At 50.0% G+C, this 14389-nt stretch overlaps 1 long non-coding RNA gene across 5 annotated transcripts in view; it reads left to right on the top strand.

The window, feature by feature from the left end:
* The window catches only part of LOC109499559, a 36602-nt gene extending 33864 nt beyond the window's left edge, over positions 1–2738 (top strand). For all 5 annotated transcript variants that reach the window (XR_006597545.1, XR_006597547.1, XR_006597546.1 and 2 more), the window contains one exon: positions 977–2738. This is a non-coding gene — a long non-coding RNA (uncharacterized LOC109499559). The remainder of the gene's footprint in view (positions 1–976) is intronic.
* Positions 2739–14389: the final 11651 nt, after the last annotated feature.

The following is a 14389-nucleotide window of genomic DNA, read 5'->3' as shown; positions in this document are numbered from 1 at the left end:
GCATGCACACACACAAGTACCCCCAATTATAAGAGGAAGATAGTATCTGAAACTTCTCTAAAATGTTTTACTTTCTCCCCAGGATCTGGAACCCCTGGGTGTTTTGGAAAGACCCTCTTTTCTCATTTTCCGATACCAATTTCATGGTTAAAAACACCCAGCCGCAGCCAAACTACGACCACACCACACCAAACACACCCAGCTACCCGTTTTTAGCTGACCCTTGTATCCACACCTAAGCTGTGGTGCTCCTCATTCATTAAGTACAAAGTCGTTCCCTCTTTTTTGCCGTTAAAGAAAACCTCTTTGGGCTAAAATCGTAAACTTGAGATTTAATTCTTTGCTGATTATTGCTGAAAAGGCCTCCTGACTCCTCCGGATTTCTGCTGTCTGTGCTAGCTGCAACGTAGTTGGGGCTGGAGCTAACGCATGGCTTAGAGGCCGCCTAGCCACCGTCTGTGTTTGTTCTGTTCTGTTTTGTTTGGGAGAGGACTTGGCCACGCTGGATTCCAGTCCATGAACCAGGCGGGTGACCTGGAAGCCTTGATTTTGCTGCCCTGTACCGAACCTCCAAGTGATTATCCACTTCTAACATCCAAAGATTCCAGGACCCTGACTGGCCCTCGGCTGACAGGGCTGCCCTAATTTGTGGGCAATCACGGTCCTCCTGCTTTCTTCCGTTGTCCTGTTTGGCCAATGAAGTTTTTGCCGCTTGACCCACTTGGGATCACGCAGATGTGCAGGGAGAGGGGGCATCTAAGGCCACTGGTTGCACTAAGATACGCTTTGGCAAAAGGTTTGGGGAAGGAAGTTGCATGCTGGCTGCATTTAGATGACTTAACAGCTTCAAACCCTCGTTTCATTTATTACATTTGGGGATTTAAGTTCCAAAGTTCATTCAGTCTAATGTCTGGGGAAAATATTTTAAAATCAGTCCTATCACGTAATGTAGTTTGCATTTATTTTCTCTTTGTAGGGCATCATGCTTTCATGGTAGAGGTGGTGACCTTCCACAGCAGGGACGTTACCAGCCAAGGTATCAACACAACTGGAGTGGAATCTCTCTCCAGCGTCAGGTTTGATATAATGAACTACATGGAAGTGAGACATCGTGTGTTTCTACCTCCAAAATATTTGAATCAGCAAGTGTCCTTGTAAATAAGAAGTTGACTTTTCGAGAGGATTTTGTTACGAACATGCGTATTGCAAACGCATTTCCTTTATTACACCTTAACAGAAGACCCAACTGATATTAATGATTTTCCTACTTCATATCCCACGAGTTGTATGGCAACCACGAAACAGGGTCAGGATAAAATGAGAAGTCAAAAAAAAAAAATTGAATTCTGGAGCTGGGCCGTGCGTGTTCTGGAGGTATTTACACTCTGCGAAGAGTGACGCTCTCCTCTGCGCTGTGTGCATCTATAAATCATATTTCAAATTCCGCACCAAATGAACTTATCAACAGCCTTTGCTCATGGCGTTCATTGCCTCTGACAGATCTATCCCCCAGCTGGTGTTGATTTCTCCCTGCACTGCGGCGAGATCATTAATCTTGTATGTTCTTTCACTCTGTGTGTTTTTTTTCTCTACTGAGATTTTAAAACAGATTGTGCCTGTTTCCACTGACCTTTGAGAGATTTGTCATGTGTCCTTTTTTTAAACAGGCTGTGTAAAAGCCAATTCCTTGAGTGTAGCGGGGGTCACGGGCAGTAATTCTGCCACCAGGGTGGTAGCCTTGATTTTGTCATCCTTCCCTACGGAAGAATCAGGGCGAGGCCACCGCCACAGAAGCATTTATTATTAAGCGCCTGAAGAGATGTTCTGGAACCATCCTGATTAGCGATTCTTCTCCAGGCCTGGTGAAGTCACTTCATCCTGCCTCCTGAACTGCACTGATAAGGCACGGCAGATGCCGGCAGCCCCAGACTGACTGCCAATGCCAAGGGAGAAGGGGATTCCTGAGGAGCCCCACTGCCCCTGCAGACGTCTGTCCTTGAACCTCGTACTGGGCAGTTCTGTCCGCTGCCCAGAGAGGAAGGATTGTATCTGCACAAGCCGCGAAGAGAAGGGCAGTAGAATTATCTAGTGAAGACAGGTGTTTGGAGAGATATCAGTGCTTGTGGATGAAAGAGTGGGTGTAGACAACCCACTGTGGGCTCAGGAAGCGCTTCCTTCTCCGTGGCTGGTTGTTTCCTTCTGAATTCTTTAGGACATTATTTAAAGTGCCCGTTTTAGATAAAGTTGCCATTTTCTCCGGTGAAAGGACTTTTGCTTTGCTATCATTCCTTACAAGTGGTAAGGACTCAACATTGATGGAATGTTTACGCTGCTTCTCACCCCACATGGAAACCCTTTGTAGGATTAAAAGCAAGTGAGGACAAGCCTTCAGAGAAAAAGAGGCCACATGCCTGTCAGAGTCAGTCCCCTACCAAATCTCTCTTGCCCGTTCCATGTACCCAGGGCCTGTGAGTGGGAGGCGACCGCCGGGCGACCGCTCTGTAAGCGACATTGAACTCCCCTCCTGCCCACATCTGGTGCAGCCATCCAATGAAGACGCTGTTTTTCCACCTTTACAAAATTCAAGTTGAACCCTCCTCCCAGCCTCAATCATGATACCTTACTTGGACTCTTCCAATCACAGACATGGCTCTTTGCTTTCTGGTTTCCATCCTTTCTTCTTCTTCTTTTTTTTTTAATGTTTATTGATTTTTGAGACAGAGAGAGACAGAGCATGAATGGGGGAGGGTCAGAGAGAGAGGGAGACACGGAATCCGAAGCAGGCTCCAGGCTCCGAGCTGTCGGTACAGAGCCAGACATGGGGCTCGAGCTCACAGACCGTGAGATCACGACCTGAGCTGAAGTCGGACGCTCTACCGACTGAGCCACCCAGGCGCCCCTTCTTTTTGTAGATTTGATGTGAAGTGCTGTGCGGTCTCTGGCTACAGACTTGGGTTCTCTCGTAGCGAAGTTGGCTCTATCCTGGCCGCACCTTCAGGTCGCCTGAGCGCACATCATCATTCCGGCGAGATTTGAGCCCAAGACCTTGCCACCCCCCTGCCGTCCCCTCCAGCACGGATTCTACCTGGTTCAGCCCAGCCCTTTGGGAAGAGACAAGAGGCCCAACTAAGAAGGCGATTAAAAATAAAACGTTCATGATTAGAGTTTGCTAATATGTCGGAAAGAATCCAGTAATACATACACGATGCTCGTCCGCTGTTGACTTCTCTACCCTTTAAAAACTATTGTTGCTGCTGACAAAGGCAATAATAAAAGTCAGTGGCTGCTGGGTTTGACTGTCTTGTGTTTTAACTGTAGTGGGGGTTTCTGCCTGAGAAAGGCTACGAGACAGAAGTTTGGTTTTCATCACGCCCTCTGAGCTGCCGACGGAGCATTTGGCCACGTGCAGAGGTGGTGAATTCTCCTCCTGGGTTTGCTGACTGTTCCGCTGGAGGGGTTAGGGAGGGCAGCTACGGAGACAAACCAGATACCAAAGAGCTTGGGCTCAGAGAGCGTGTATTTCGGTGGGAGAAGACAAGAATAGAGAAATACGCAGGCATAGAAATAAGAAAGTCTCGGATGGCCTACCACACACGGGGGATCTCTCGGAGCCCTTGATGGGTTTACGCTCGGACCCCTTCACCTCTAACTCGCCCCCCTTCTAGAAGCCGTCCTGTAATCAGCCCTCTCCCTGTGAGCTCCTCTCCCCACCGCGCCCGACGGCAACAGTCCGGCCCCACTCCACCTGGCAGCTCCAGATGGCTGAGGCTCCCTGGGCCTCAGTTTCCTCACGAATAGAATGGGTGTTTTCGCCTCAGTCTTCAGGGTCTTTTCTATCTAGCAGTTTTGGGGCCAAGCGGGGGTGGTGGTGGTGAAATTGAGGTGGGGCAGGGGCAAAGGTGAAAGCTTTGTCTTCCCTCGATGCCTAGAAAGATGCGTGTGTTCTTTTGGGGAGACGTTTTAAGTTCCTGGAAGTCAGAGACCGCATATCCTCTCCCTTACCCTTTTTTTTTTAACAGTACTAATACGGGGCTGAGCGCCCAGAAAACACCTAATTAGGAGCTGCCTAACTAGCTAACTAACTAACGAACTAACTAATGTCTGTATGTTCTTTCCCTCATCCTTGCCACCCTCACAGCCACCAGACAGAGCCGACTGGATGCCAGGAGTTGTGCCATACGGTTGCACACATCACCTCACTGAATCCTTGCTGTAACCGTGTAGAAATTAATAAATGGCAGAACTGGAGTCAAATCCAAGTGTAGATATCCGAGGTACTCTTTGGGTACAGTGTATATATATATATATATATATATATATATGTTTATTTATTTATTTTGAGAGAGACAATGAGAGAGGGAGAGGGAGAGGTAGAGAAAATCCCAAGCAGGCTCCGAATCATGAGATTACGACCTGAGCCAAAATCAAGAGCCAGCCCCTTAACCGACTGAGCCACCCAGGCGCCCCTGGGTAACGGTACCTTGTATTTGGTTTGGGGCAAATCTTTAGCAGCAACTTTTATGTTCAAACAGCGGTCAAAATGAAAATCGTGGAAGCGTCAGGAATACGAATGGTGTCTGCGATCCCCGGCTGCTGCCCTTGTAAGGAGAGGCCTTCGCTGCTGAAGATGGTGATGGACACTCAGGGTCACGCTTCGGCTTTACCTTTGACCTTCTCTGCCCGTCGCTGGACCGCGGCCCTGGCCTCCCCACGGAAGGGCGGATCTCAGGTCTGGGGGCAGACTCTTCCTTGGATGGTCCGCCCCCCGTCACAGCGGCGGCTCCTGTGTCTTTAGAATCCGAACGAGGCCCCGTCCGTCTCAAGGGTGTCTCGAGGTCAGGACTAGTGACACGCTGGGCCAGATCATTCCGTGCTCTCTGGGGCTTTCCCGTGGACTGTAGGATTCCCAGCCTCCCTGGCCTCTCCCCACCTGCTACCAGGAGCACCTTCAAAGTGGTAGCAGTGGAGAGTCTTTCCAGGCGTCGTAAAACGTCCCGAGGGAGGCGGACTCTCCTCTGACTGAGAACCGCTGCCTGGGTCACGAGTCTCCCCTTCGCACCTCGTCCTACCCGTTTCCGTTTTCTCTCTCTTCGCAGCACCACGAGGTAACCAGGGTATGTCTGTTGAATGTGCATCTGTTTGCTGTGTGTCTCTCTCTCTCTCTCTCTGGCTTGAATGGACAGCCCAGAAGGGCGTGGGCTCTGTCTTGTTCCCTGCCATGACTGTGACACCTACGGCACTGTCTGATAACACTGAGGCTGCTCAGTAAATATGAGCGAACGAGTGGGTGGGAGGAGGCAGGGCTGGAGAAGGCAGGAGAATAGTGCAAGACCCTGGACAGGAAAGGACAAGGTGTAAAGAGAGCGGGAGGGAGGGGCCCAAGAGGCCAGAGGCCGGAGACCCTGCGTGAGCAAGGGTGCTGGGTGAGGAGGCAGCCGGAGCCCCCGGGGCCCTGTGGGGACATGCTCTTTGGCACCCTGGCAGAGCTCTGCGGGGCGGCAGGCAGCAGAGCCCTCTCTTTGCCAAAGCCCCGGCAGTATGTCTCTCCCTGTGCCGTGTCACGAGGTTTTGCTTTCCGAGAACGAAGGCAAGTTCTGTGTCCTGCCCCGTGGCCGGCACCTGCTGAGGACAGACCCCCCCCAAGAGCGCTCAACCCAAACCGGGTGACCCAGATGAACACGTGGACCCACAAGGAATCTGCATCGCATCAATGCCAGCGACCCTAAGCCCCGCTCGCTTCTCCGCGCGGATTTTCTGTCGGGTTTCCTTGCTCCCCAAGGAGGCGTCGAGGCCCCCAAGAGGCTGGTAGCAGAGGTGAGACTAATTACATGGGTGTGATGAACAGTGCAAAGCCCTGAGGAACGGAAACCACGGGCTCATTCACAGTTATTTTTGAGGACGGAATTATTTTGCTTTTGCTCAACTGGTTCATTTATTTAAATTCAACGAGATGATGATGGGTGTAAGAGTATTGGTTGAAGTGCGGAGTTCCATAAACCCCCCCCCGCCCCCGGGGGGGGTGGTGGGGGAGAGGGGGTAAGGTGTCGATACTATTGCTCTAAGAGGTAACCTGTCTGCTGTCTTTTAACAAAGTTCTGAACAGGAGCGCAGTCAGTGTTTGCTGGCCGCTGAAGTGAAAAGGGCTTTGTGCCCCATGGGGAAGAGATTCTGCACGGGTTACTAATGATTCCTTTCAAGGAAGCGGGGACCGTCAGCCCGTCCTTCTCCTGTCCCCCAGAGGGGGCGCCCCTGAGCTAGCTCGGGTGCCTTCCCCAGTTCCCCCGGGGGGGGGGGGCCAAAGAAGCTTCTGTCTGTGTGGCTTGTCCAAAATAGCCGGCTCAAAGCGTGGATCAACAACAGACTACGGATGCGGGGCATTGGGAAGAGAAGACAGGGGACCACTGAAGCTGTTTCAGGCCTCACAGAGTGCTCACATACACCAGTGGCCTTTGATGACATTTTCCTGTTCCGTCTGAGAAACGGAAGGTCGTTTGAACACATGCAGATCAAACTTGGCCGTTTTATGTTCAGAAAGGAAAGGAAAACAATGAGACCAAATAGCCCACCGTGACGCAGAGCGCCATCTTCTCTTGGGAAGAATGATTTTTATAATGGGTGCCCCTTGTAGATGGATAAAAGCATGACAAAGAAAATGAAAGTTCATTTATCCTTTCTCGTCTTCTCCAGGGGGCTGGGCCACTCCGTTGGGTCTTAACCTCCCTGGCTCTGAGCCATGATTCTGTCTGGGCGATAAGGCCCTTCCTTTTCCACAGAAGCCACGCATCTCAAAAAATGTGTGTCCTGAAAAATTCCGTCAACTAAGCATCAGGTAGTGATTTAAGTCTAGGGTTTATAGCTTTTTACGGAGAGCCTGAAGCCCCAGCTCTGCTACTTACCCACGTACCGGAACTTTCTGAACCTCTGTTATTTTAAAACCGGTGTGAATGTCTGTATCATTGTTGGATGGGGGGGGGGGGCTAAATAGTATAATGTGTGAATAATATGGATCACAGTACACAGGAAGTGCTCCATAAGTGGTCGTAAAATTATTATCGTGTTTCCACGTTGGATGTGTGTTTTTTCCCATCGAGCACCTGCAGTCAAGTAAGGCCAGCGGGGCGACAATAAATGGTCTGGGAGATAATTGCAGAAAGTAAACCACTGAGCTGTTAACTCAGTCTACTCCAGGAAAAGGGCACGTCAGTTCAGAAGATGTTCATCAGATGCCCGCCTTCCGCCTTGAGGTAAAAAATATGCTTTGAGTCTCTCCTATGCTCGTTCGACATGATGGGGAACACGTTTCTAAGTGGCGATTTTGTGGGTCCTGAGTCTTCCCGAAACCTTGTTAATGCTGAGTCAGATACGACTAGATATCTACGCTGAATTGTAGGCTACTTTGACCATGGGGTCGCGGCTGTAGGTTGGGGATAATAAGATTATAATTTATTATTCCTCCCTGCTCCCTCGATCCAAAGATCTAGTCATTTTTCCGAGTCCCCTTTCTCTCAACGACTGCCGTGCCAGGACCTACATTGTGTCAAAGCGACTGACTCCTTCGTGACTCGGGGTCTTGTTAACGGAGGGGGTAGTCACCCAAATAAATATCTTTAGGCTGTGACGAGTAACTGAATTCTTATTTCTGTATGAGTAGCTCGCTAAATCAACCTCTCAGAGAAGTCCTGGGAAAAAAAATTTTTTTTGGTTCCAGAAGTGAACTCTGCCCTCTTGTTAGGCTGGACTACTGGTTCTGTGCAAGTAAGGAAAGAAAATTCTCAACGTAGAAGTACTCTTGTAGCCTGGAGACGGTTTAATAATAAAAAATATTAAGAAGTTTCTCCTGGCGGGGGGCTGATTTACTCACTTGACGATGACTGGGGTGTGGGGCTGATTTACTCACTTGACGATGACTGGGGTGTGGCCCTGTTGCCCGGTGAGATGCCTTACTCGGCTCAGCTCACAGAAATATGTCTTGCACTCAGCTGCCCTCTACTGGCTGGAACACAGATTATTCTCTCCACTAGCGGCTCCCTTGAAGCCTGAAGAATAATGACTTATGTTCATGAATATTCATCTGGTGCATTTTGTACCTCTGGACCAAAATAAAGATCTGTTTGGATTTCAAATTAACACGTATTTTTAAAGTAGGCTCCACACCCGGCACGGGGCCCAACATGGGGCTCGAACTCACAACCCTGAGATCAAGACCTAGGCTGAGATCAAGCATCAGGCGCTTAACCGACTGAGCCACCCGGGCACCCCACACCCTCTACTCTTTACCTTACCTCCTTACCTTGCCTAACTTTACTCCTCAGCACCTTTACCCCCTCTTACCTATATCTGTTTCTTTATTTGCCTTTTGTCTGTCTCTCTGACTAGAAGGTAAGCTTCATGAGATGAGGGACTTTGATTTGTGGCTGTACCCTCGGGCTTAGGAGAATGCCTGGCACGTAGTAGGTGGTTTATAAATATTAGTTGAATACCTGAATGGATACCAATTGTTGTGTCTTCGGACTGTACTGTGGTGAATGGTCAATGGTACCCGGTCCGGCCGTCTGGAGGTCTACGATCTAGAAAAATGGTACCAAGAGGACTCTGGTTGGAAGAAGCACTGTCACCACAACTAGTGTGTTATAATCTGGAGGAGGTCGGCTCTAGGGAGTCATTCCTTCTTATCTCTAGTGTTTGAAGATCTGTTAGGTGGAAAAAGATTGGCTAGTTCAATTTATTTCCAAAGAACGTATCAATTGGTAGAAGGCCCAGGGAAAGAATTTGGCTCAACAAAAATCTCAGAATCTGAAATAGTTTTGGACTATTTTAAGCATCATCCGAGGCATTTAATCGTAGCCTCGAGAAACTTCTGTCAGGAGATGCTATCAATTGCAATGATTCTCAGGCCTGGGATGTTGTTAAAAACTCATTTTCCTGAGACTTTTCCCAGACAGAGTGAATCCGAGTCTCCAGAAGGACGTCCCAGGAATCTCTGTTCTATAATACGCTCCCTGGTGAGTTGGACGTGACCGTTTGCATCGTAGGACTGGGGCAACTGAGACATCAGAGGGGTAGTTGGACTGAATTATCGTAAACTTCTAACCATGAGATTTCACGGCTCCAGAAGATCATAGAAGTTACTTTCTTCTTATTCATGGTGATAATGGTAAGTGAAGTCTCTGCTATGACCATCATCAAAATAGAAAACCAAATCAAGAATGTCAGTATGGGGGCGTCTGGGTGGCTCAGTCGGTTGAGTGTCCGACTTCGGCTCAGGTCATGATCTCGCGGTCCGTGAGTTCGAGTCCCGTGTTGGGCTCTGTGCTGGCAGCTCGGAGCCTGGAGCCTGCTTCAGATTCTGTGTCTCCCTCTCTCTCTCTCTCTCTGCCCCTCCCCTACTCATTCTTTCTCTCTTTCTCGCTCTCTCAAGTATAAATAAACATTAAAAAAATTTTTTTAAAAGAATGTCATTAGGGAAGCCTAGCAGATATTTCGATCAAATATAGAGTAAAACTCCATACATTCTATCATCCTGCTGAGGGGAGAAATGACTAATCCTCAGATCCCGTGCCCACGGATCCACCTACAAATTCTCTATCGTGGAATAAATGTTTCTATATATTTCATGCCCAATCCTCAGGGCTCCCAGTCGAAACAGATAATTGGTCAGCTTCTTTAGGGAGCGTTATCAGATGAAGAAATGTACTTTGAACCCTACTGAGGATTGCTCACTGCACTCTATCCCACCACCCCCTAATCTTCGTGTCGTTTGCTGAAACTTTGTGTCCCTGTTTTGGTCCTGCAGGAGGTTTGGTGATTAATATGGGGACTAGAGAAAGAAGTTAACGGTTAATTGCTCATCTTTCTTGGCTTTTATTTATTTATTTATTTATTTATTTAATCTCTGCACCCAATGTGGGGCTCAGACTCATGACCCCAATATCGAGAGTCACATATTCTACCAACTGAGCCAGCCAGGCGCTCCTCTTAGCTTTTTTTTTTTTTTTTAATTTTTTTTAACATTTATTCATTTTTGAGAGACAGAACGTGAGCAGGGGAGCAGCAGAGAGAGAGGGAGACCCAGAATCCGAAGCAGGCTCCAGGCCCCGAGCTGTCAGCACAGAGCGCGACGCGGGGCCCGAACTCACGGACTGAGAGATCATGACCTGAGCCCAAGTCAGACATTTAACCGACTGAGCCACCCAGGCGCCCCTCCTCTTAGCTTTTTTTTTTTTTTTTACGTTTATTTTATTTATTTTTGAGACAGAGAGAGACAGAGCATGAATGGGGGAGGGACAGAGAGAGAGGGAGACACAGAACCGGAAGCAGGCTCCAGGCTCCGAGCTGTCAGCCCAGAGCCCGACGCGGGGCTCGAACTCACGGACTGAGAGATGGTGACCTGAGCTGAAGTCGGACGCTTAACCGACTGAGCCACCCAGGCGCCCCTCCTCTTAGCTTTTAATGCAAACGATTTTTAGTTAGAAATTTGGACGCTCATTGGACAAATCCAAGCCTGCACTGGTCCATCCCCAATGAGCGCCCGATAATTACTAGTTATTGTGACGGTCACTTACTGAGTGCCAGGTCGAGGGTGTAAACATAAAGGTCCGTCTGTGGGTGGGCCCTGCTCTCAAGGTGTGTGGAGTCCGCCTGTGATGACTCGATCACAAACATGTGACAAGTGTTATACTAGGGTCCTTTCCACTCGTGCAAAGGGGTGTGTCTGGTATCCCCGTTCAGTCTGAGCAGACATGTGTGAAAAAAGCCTATTACCTCCCCCGCTCAGGTCATTGATTTGCCTTGGCTCATAGGCCTGGTTGCTTTTGTGGGTTTTTTTTTGCGTGTTTTTGTTTTGTTTTGTTTTTAATTTTTTTTTCAACGTTTATTTATTTTTGGGACAGAGAGAGACAGAGCATGAACGGGGGAGGGGCAGAGAGAGAGGGAGACACAGCATCGGAAACAGGCTCCAGGCTCCGAGCCATCAGCCCAGAGCCCGACGCGGGGCTCGAACTCCCGGACCGCGAGATCGTGACCTGGCTGAAGTCGGACGCTTAGCCGACTGCGCCACCCAGGCGCCCCATTGTTTCGTTTTTTAACCAGAAGAAGGAGGAAGGGTATGCTTGGGCCCCAGGACACTGAAGAGACAAGCAAGAGCATGGAGAGGAAATGAATGGCAATCTTCCCCCACCTGATCCGGGAGGCCGGCTCTATGGAGAGTTGGGGGGCACAACAGAAGGTGAAAGGGCTCTCTACAGACTTGGGGTGCACACAGAGTGTCTTATGGCTCAGGTTCTCATAGAACGGCAGGAGAGATTTTTCTCTGCTCCTCCCCCGGCCGGAGAAGCCCAGTGAGGCAGAGGGACCCAGAACGAATGAATTTTCACAAGGGCATCCGCTGGGCAGAAGAGGGGTGCCTTCCTCAAGAAGACTTGGGGTATCATAGCTCCAGGTGAAGACCGAGACCAAAGTTCAACCACGGAGGCCTTGCTGGGAACCTTTGTGGTAGCCTTTGGGGGCCCACGAGAATCACTGGGGGATAATCTGAGGCTGAACTTAGGACTTGGGTCACTACATTAGCAAGCTAGTAAAGCTCAAGTACTTTTTGGTGATTGTTTGTATCACAGGCCGGGAGGCCATGACCATTTCTGTTCTAGGAACAGAGAAAAGTGCCAGGGATCTGTGAGAGAGGCAAGGTGGATGGGGGCAGGGAAATCTGCTCTAAGGAGGATGCTCTGAACTGGGCTTTGCAGGATGAGTAGGGGATGGTTAGGCTGACTCAGGTCAGTGCACATCTGAGACTGAGAGCATTCTCTTTTGCGCTTCTCCCTGGCACCTTCTCATCTTTTCCTCAGCCTCCAGTGTCACCCAATGCTGTGTCGCGCCTTCCAGATCCACGGTGAGGCACGGTGCAGCTTTGGGGTCTCTCCCCAACCCAAAGGGCAGACCCCAGAAGACCAGTGTAGGTTTCTGAAACCGTGATTCTCCACTTGGCCCTAGATGACGTTTGGGATTGGCCTCAAATGCCAGAACAGGGAGCAGGAAGCCTTCTCTGTCCTTGTCTACATTCATATTACATATTTACATAGGCACATATGAGGGAGAGTGATTCTTACTAAACGCAACACGAGTTCTACTTGGAGACCCTGCTCCCTTGACCTGTGTGCCGGCACTGTGGCCAGACAGCTGGGTGTGGACAAAAGGGTGGCAGAGGACAGGTGGAATCCCACCCAGCAGCAGGGCAGGGCCGATGAATGAGGGGCACAGTAATGAACTGAGCGGCAGCCTATAGGGCAGGGAAACGCTTTAAGGACCACCCCTCCCCCACACCCCAGCCAGGCTTGAGATGGCTCTCCTAGGGAGCCTGGCCAGCGGGGGCGACAGCAGCAGATCACATGGATCTGTCCGTCACCAACAGGAAGGTGACGGAGTTGATTTTTGACCAAGAGTGTCAGGAATCATCTAATAGACTGTCCAGCATGAATCATCAAGGTTGGGAACTTGAGCCCCCCTGTCCCTGTCCCGACCAACACACACACACACACACACACACACACACACACACACTTCGGTTCACCTCTGCCCATGCAGGTGGGCACCGAGCTGTTCCCTAGCAGGACTTTGGGCACAGCCACGCTTTCTGGGGACTGCATCTTTCGTAGCCGCAAAATGCAGCCTTCCTTACCCCTGGGGGCTTGGCAAGCATGTGCAGAGATTAGAGGATGTGCTCTTTCCTGTCAATCCGAAAAGACTCCGTTTTGCGAAAGCAAACAACTGTCTTTAGGCGGTCGCTCTGCTGGCCAGGCAGGCGATGGCTTTGCCGCACAATTAAAAAGATAGAACCAGGGGCGCCTGGGGGGCTCAGGCGGTTAAGCGTCTGACTTCGGCTCAGGTCGTGATCTCGAAGTTCATGGTTGGAGCCCCCACGTGGGGCTCTGCGCTGACAGCTCAGAGCCTGGAGCCTGCTTCGGATTCTGTGTCTCCCTCTCTCTCTCTGCCCCTCCTCTGCTCATGCTCTGTCTCTCTCTCTGTCTCAAAAATGAATAAACGTTAAAAAAGTAAGAAATAAAGAAAAAAGATAAAACCATTTCCTGTTCAGTTAGCGTTCTTCCTGCTGTTGTCGCACCTGCTCAGGGGACCCTGGGGGCTTTCCATCCTTGGACTCAGGATCCCGCAGAGGGGAGCTAGGGTTCGTGTTCGTGTGCCCCACCTCGGGTTCATATACACTTATTTGATGTGTGGAGGAACGCGAGAGGGCCGTGTCGACGTGCAAGGTGAACATCAGCTCCTTGAGCTTGCCAAGAATCAGACACTCCGTGCAGATTAATTATGGGCTCTGTCTTTTATGTGCTCTGTCATCTGGCAAACATCTCTCTTGCTCTGAGAACTTCACGCAAATAAAGCCAACCCGTCCTCTGTTTGGGGGCCCACCCGCCACCTGGACGCCCTTCGCTGAGCGAGCCCAGGAAACCGACAAAGGGAGGAAAGGAGGGAGGGACCGGGGACTGGGACTCGGCGTGGGAAAAGCGTGTCCCAGCTGGGGCACGTGTGACCCGCCTGCACACACAGTCTCCTGCTTCTGCCAAAACACCAGCAGAGCCCTGAAAGCGTTTTTATTCCTTGGCAGGGTGAATTCGGTGGGAGAAATCCTTCCCACAAACGCTGCTGCCGTGAATTCAAATTGATTTCTTTCTGCTGTGCTACCATTTCGTTAACTCAATGCAGACTCCAGTCCACCCAGAAGTGAAAGACGAATGTTTGCCGGGGGTGGGTAGTAGGATTTGAACCACTCAAAGCCAACCGATATCCATGATGATATATTTGGGGCTGGCTGATAGGATGGGATAGCATGTGTTTTTGTTTTTTAGTAGAACAGGCATTTTGTCCACATGGGTAATTTTTTTATTTTATTATTATTTTTTTAATGTTTCTTTATTTTGAGACAGAGAGAGAGAGAGAGAGAGAGAAACAGAGCACGAGAGGGGGAGGAGCAGAGAGAGAGGGAGACACAGAATCCGAAGCAGGCTCCGGGCTCCGAGCCATCAGCACAGAGCCCGACGCGGGGCTCGAACCCACGGACCGTGAGATCATGACCCGAGCCAAAGTCGGACGCCTAACCGACTGAGTCACCCAGGCGTCCCATGACATAGGTTACTTTTTAAATGCCTGAAAAAAACTGGAAACACGGTCATTAGATTCCTAGGCTAGCCCACCAAATCTTCTTTAAATGACACAGTGCCACACGGTAGGGCTGGTTCATTGTCTGCTGGAAACGCATCCTATATTCCTTGTTTTATCCTGGTGGCAGCCTCTAATCTGAGAAGGACAGCACGGCTCATTTGTCCCTCCTGGTCTGACACACATTCTGATGACAATGAGTTGAACCGATGACCTAGAGTCCACA

The sequence above is a fragment of the Felis catus genome, chromosome B2 (assembly GCF_018350175.1).
Source record: "Felis catus isolate Fca126 chromosome B2, F.catus_Fca126_mat1.0, whole genome shotgun sequence".
NCBI lineage: Eukaryota > Metazoa > Chordata > Mammalia > Carnivora > Felidae > Felis > Felis catus.
This window is presented reverse-complemented; position numbering and strand designations above follow the sequence as displayed.